The 6,189-nt window shown below is 45.4% G+C and overlaps 1 protein-coding gene across 1 annotated transcript in view; it reads left to right on the top strand.

Moving 5' to 3' along the window:
* The first annotated feature begins 2,568 nt into the window (after positions 1 to 2,568).
* The window catches only part of LOC112228652 (neurite extension and migration factor-like), a 34,517-nt gene continuing 30,896 nt past the window's right edge, over positions 2,569 to 6,189 (top strand). Inside the window, exon 1 of the mRNA XM_024394151.2 lies at positions 2,569 to 2,974. The gene's annotated coding sequence lies outside the window, so the exon portion shown is untranslated. The remainder of the gene's footprint in view (positions 2,975 to 6,189) is intronic.

Raw genomic sequence — 6,189 nt, 5'->3', positions numbered from 1 at the left:
GTGGAGGTGATATGGTCCTTGACTAGTCTCTCAAAGCACTTCATGATGACGGATGTGAGTGCTACGGGCGGTAGTCGTTTAGCTCAGTTACCTTAGCTTTCTTGGGAACAGGAACAATGGTGGCCCTCTTGAAGCATGTGGGAACAGCAGACTGGTATAGGGATTGGTTGAATATGTCCGTAAACACACCGGCCAGCTGGTCTGCGCATGCTCTGAGGGTGCGGCTGGGGATGCCGTCTGGGCCTGCAGCCTTGCGAGGGTTAACATGTTTAAATGTCTTACTCACTTCGGCTGCAGTGAAGGAGAGACCGCATGATTCCGTTGCAGGCCGTGTCAGTGGCACTGTATTGTCCTCAAAGCGGGCAAAAAAGTTATTTAGTCTGCCTGGGAGCAAGACATCCTGGTCCGTGACTGGGCTGGGTTTCTTCCTGTAGTCCGTGATTGACTGTAGACCCTGCCACATACCTCTTGTGTCTGAGCCGTTGAATTGAGATTCTACTTTGTCTCTGTACTGGCGCTTAGCTTGTTTGATAGCCTTGCGGAGGGAATAGCTGCACTGTTTGTATTCAGTCATGTTACCAGACACCTTGCCCTGATTAAAAGCAGTGGTTCGTGCCTTCAGTTTCACACGAATGCTGCCATCAATCCACGGTTTCTGGTTAGGGAATGTTTTAATCGTTGCTATGGGAACGACATCTTCAACGCAAGTTCTAATGAACTCGCACACCGTATCAGCGTATTCGTCAATGTTGTTGTCTGACGCAATACGAAACATCTCCCAGTCCACGTGATGGAAGCAGTCTTGGAGTGTGGAGTCAGCTTGGTCGGACCAGCGTTGGACAGACCTCAGCGTGGGAGCTTCTTGTTTTAGTTTCTGTCTGTAGGCAGGGATCAACAAAATGGAGTCGTGGTCAGCTTTTCCGAAAGGGGGCGGGGCAGGGCCTTATATGCGTCGCGGAAGTTAGAGTAACAATGATCCAGGGTCTTTCCACCCCTGGTTGCGCAATCAATATGCTGATAAAATTTAGGGAGTCTTGTTTTCAGATTAGCCTTGTTAAAATCCCCAGCTACAATGAATGCAGCCTCCGGATAAATCGTTTCCAGTTTGCAGAGAGTTAAATAAAGTTCGTTCAGAGCCATCGATGTGTCTGCTTGGGGGGATATATACAGCTGTGATTATAATCGAAGAGAATTCTCTTGGTAGATAATGCGGTCTACATTTGATTGTGAGGAATTCTAAATCAGGTGAACAGAAGGATTTGAGTTCCTGTATGTTTCCTTCATCACACCATGTCACGTTGGCCATAAGGCATACGCCCCGCCCGTCTTCTTACCAGAGAGATGTTTGTTTCTGTCGGCGCGATGCGTGGAGAAACCCGCTGGCTGCACCGCTTCGGATTGCGTCTCTCCAGTGAGCCATGTTTCCGTGAAGCAAAGAACGTTACAGTCTCTGATGTCCCTCTGGAATGCTACCCTTGCTCGGATTTCATCAACCTTGTTGTCAAGAGACTGGACATTGGCAAGAAGAATGCTGGGGAGTGGTGCACGATGTGCCCGTCTCCGGAGTCTGACCAGAAGACCGCTTCGTTTCCCTCTTTTTCTGAGTCGTTTTTTTTTTTTTTTGGTCGCTGCATGTGATCCACTCGGTTACACTGGTTGTAAGGCAGAACTCAGGATCCGCATCGCGAAAAACATATTCTTGGTTGTACTGATGGTGAGTTGACGCTGATCTTATATTCAGTAGTTCTTGTCGGCTGTATGTAAAGAAACCTAAGATGACCTGGGGTACTAGTGTAAGAAATAACACGTAAAAAAACAAAAAACTGCATAGTTTCCTAGGAACGCGAAGCGAGGCGGCCATCTCTGTCGGCGCCGGAAGGAGGCCAACCGCCGATAAACCCCACAGAAGAAGAGGCGGGGGTGACAACGGTAGGACACCGGTAAGGCACTGTCTTCTCCCCTGTCTGTTGGGCACTGCTTTCCAGCAGTTCTGTTAATGACTGTGAGGGCAGGTGTTCGGCAGGTGGTAGCGAAGGACACTGTGTGCTAGCTACAAATAGTGTCCCTTGCACCCCAAAAACTCAGATAATACTTTTATTTCTCCTTTGACACACATTTTTATTGCACAGGCAATTAGTGGAAATCCAGAATATCAAAAGTGTCACACAGGCATGAATCATGTGCTCGAGGGGCGGCATTCATGCAGGAACCAATGGGATGTTCGAGGTAGGGTAGCATGCAGGAACGCCCCGAATTGCAGGCTGCAATCATGCTTTTCATGTTAGGAAGAATGGTAAAACTCTATTAAATATAATCCATCCAATTTATAAGCCCATAAACTAGGTTCCAGGATAGCTAAAAATACATTTTAAGAGAAGAGAGCTCTGCTTGTCATTTAACGTTTCAACGTGTGTGATGACATTGTAATAGCTATTTTCCTTGAGAACCAAACTGCACCGTTAAACTGGGCGCGTCAACGACGTGGAAGCGCGGTCACGAGTGGAATTTGTGGGCGCGCTCTTTATGGCAGGTCGCAAAAGAGGGGGAGCAAACTGACACGAGCCTGCCGTCGTTGTCAGGGACAGGGTGCATCTGGGAAAAAAATATATGGCATAACAATAGCAGCATCCAGTATCGGTATACATGAATCCAGGGAGCCTAATAGGAAATGAACATGGCCATGGCGCTTTATAAAACATGACCTACACATGACACATGGAATGGTCAAGATATTTTGTTTATTTCCTGGATTACAAAGAAGACTGTAGAATAAAATGGAGTGGTAGGGGGACCGAGGCGCGCTGTCTCCATCATAGGGAGGCGCGTCCACCTGCTGATACAGGGAGTCCGGGCTTGGGAAAAACATGGTGAGGTTGCTGCATTGAGGAGAAGATACAGTTTCCATCTGTCAAATAAACAACTGTGTAATTGAAATGCTGGCGACGGGAAAAGCGCAGCCGGTGTGAATATAGAGGTAAGTTAAATGTTGTACAGTAACGAATATGGTTTTTCAGTTCAGGGAAACACTTGCGTGAAGAATATTCAACGTAGTCTGCAATTTCTTCATATGGCTTCATTCGAAATAAAAGGGGGCGGGTATTTCATGCATCACATTAGAACAACATTCATCTGTTGGGGAATGTGTATTTTAACAATGTATTTCATGCATCACATTAGATCAACATTCATCTGTTGGGGAATGTGTATTTTAACCATGTATTTCATGTATTACAGTTACTTCACTTTTAAACTGAGAGGGACATCAATTGTTATAAAATGCATTAAGAGGCATCATTCCTTAAATGTTATGGTTTAAAAGTGATACCCTACATTGGAGCATTAGAGCACCTGCAAACTGCACCCCACATCCCATCCCCCAAAACAAACACACACACACACACACACACACACACACACACACACACACACACACACACACACACAGAGGCAATATGAGAATTGTCAGTGCAGGTCGTGGACAACCTTTGCGGTATTTGGCAGTGCTTAGTTCAGTAAACAAGCTGCTTAAACTTGAACATTTCACTGAATAATGTGCTCCCCTTGGCATGAAATCGACCATTTCTCTGTGCTCCCAGATTCATTTATTTTCAGCATTGAGTTCCCAGCTTTTCATCTTCCCCTGTGGTTAGATGCTGTGTTCAATTTCAGTTCACATATGTATGTGACATAAGTTCAGACCGGCCACACTCAGAAATATACTCTCTTTGTGTACAATAATGACACACAAATTATTTCATTGTTATTATAGTATTATTATCATTGTAAGGTTTCATCTATCCTACTTCTCACATGTATGGCAATAACATACTTCAAGCTCTCTGCTGGATTGAGGGGAGGGACAGCTCAACTAGATGATTCACCCTCTTTCCAGAATAATGCCTGGATAAAGGGCTCCTACTCTCTTTAACTCAACAACATTCCTTTGTGAAATGGCTGGGGAATTGTTTATCAGGCTTAATTATGCACAAGTGTTTATTTGAAATTGAAGGTTAATTCATTGGTTTCGTGTTTTGGAAAATACGTCAGATAAGAGGACCAAACTAACCCTGTTCATTTAGTTCAGAGTATCCCCATTAATAGGCCCTGAACATCCTTTCATTTGATCAGGTCTGTATATCAACTCAAGCATGGTTCCTGCTAAACCCTACCTATCCCAGTGCCAGACCTAGTACGTGTCCTTTACTGTCCCAAGGGGTTGTGTTGCCCCAGGTCGCTCCATTGATGCAATAAGGTTTTGAAGAAATATGCTGGTTATTTTCCCATGCATCAATTCCTCTTTCCTTTCCTGGTCCTCCCATCCCATCTCTCCTCATGTGATTGAGGAGGCATGTTCAGGGTGAGACAACAACCATCCTCTTAATGTATCCTCTGTCCCACCGTTCTATGGGTTTTGTCTTCCTTACTTCAGCAGCCCAAGGTTCTCAGCCAAAGAGAGAGCAGGTTTCTGAAGGCTGGGCTGCACACAGCACTGCATTGTGTTTGTCTGAAAGTAGTGCCAGAGGGGGAGGAGTGAGGCTGCCTGGGAGGTTGGGTGAGGGGTTGTACCAATACCTGGGCAGATGTCACACTGATTTAAACACATTTCAGTCTTCTATATAGGACCCTGTATGTATGCTGTCAACTTGAATTTCACCCCTGTTAAAATGGCTATACAGAACATGAACAGACATGTTTTCATACGATTTAACCTGTTGAATAGTGGGCAAGTACCCTTGCACATTGACTTGCTGCCAGTACCCCCTGTATATAGCCTCGTTATTTTATTGTGTTACTATATTGTACATTTATTTTATTTAGCATTTTCTTATTCTGCATTGTTGGTTAAGGGCTTGTAAGTAAGCATTTCACAGTAAGGTCTCTTTACCTGTTGTATTTGGCACATGTGACAAATACAATTTGATTTGATTTGAAATGCTATTGTGCCTGGTTTTCTCTCATTCATTCCCTCAGAGAGCGCCCCCTCCCTCCCTCAGTACTGCACCGTTGCGGTGACTGCGGCGCTGCTCGGCGTCAGAGGGAGTGGAGGCAGTGTGCTGTAATTAACAGAAAGGTAACAACCCCGGGAGACGGGTGGCTCAGCCCCTTTTGATTGCTTTCATGACTGCAGGGAAAGAGTCTGAGCCGAGCTTCCTCTCTAGTGGGACAGACAGACACAGACAGACAGACAGACAGACAGACAGACAGACAGACAGACAGACAGACAGACAGACAGACAGACAGACAGACAGACAGACATTAGAGCAGAGCAGAGTGCTGAGCTCTTTAGCTGCCCATGCTGGGCCTGTTTCATTCGCAATGCTCCTCTATCATTCTCACAGGCAGGCAGATACCAACCCCATTGCTGTGGTCCTGGACTACTCTTGTCTGTATCTTTTTTGGTAGCTCCTCCCTTGCTGTATAAAACACTCAAAACACCCATAGGGCATGAATAGGGCACACACAGTCAAAACAACGGTGACTTGTTGTATATTTCCTAAGGCCTCCAAGCGTTAGAGAGTTAGTAGAAGGGAAGACAGTTGTTGCATCTCTTCCTTTAGAAAAAAGCTTTTTCTCTCAGCTTTGGTTGCTAAATAACCTACTACCAATGTCTCTTAGCTGAGGACTCATGCACGCTCTATTATTAACACATATGTGACAAATGGCTTTTGATTCACAGGGAGATTGAGGGGGGAGGTGTTGATATTGTAGGGTGAGTACATGTTGCCATTGTGGGCTGCTGCAGAATGTCAGGCTGTCCATCAGACATCTTTCTATAAAGGGGCCCTGTTGCCGTCGTTGTAGAGCCATGTACTCAGAGAGGCTTGGCAAAGACAGGTCCTGGTGAAAGCAGCAGCACAGAGGAATAACAGGAGGCTTTTGTGTTCCTCTCCCCCTTGAAGCTGGAGCCTCCGGTTTAATGCACTAGAGCTGTGTAGGGGGAGGAGTCGTTCAGCCAACCATTAATGACCTTGGTCATCAGAAAAGTTCCAGACGAAAATAACAGCAAGGTTTTACGTTTCTATTTGGATAGGGTCCGTGTTTTCAGAGGTATGGCAGTTATGTTCTGTCTCTCACAATCAGATACCTCAGAATATTGGTTAACCTCTCAGGTCAACCTCTCAGTAAATGAGCATACTCTACAGTCTCTAAGACCATTTTCTAAATGACATGTTGTATTGATACATAGGT

This window comes from Oncorhynchus tshawytscha, linkage group LG30 (genome assembly GCF_018296145.1).
Source record: "Oncorhynchus tshawytscha isolate Ot180627B linkage group LG30, Otsh_v2.0, whole genome shotgun sequence".
Taxonomy (NCBI): Eukaryota; Metazoa; Chordata; class Actinopteri; order Salmoniformes; family Salmonidae; genus Oncorhynchus; species Oncorhynchus tshawytscha.
Note: the sequence above shows the minus strand (reverse complement) of the source record. Positions and strands in the feature narration are given on the sequence as shown.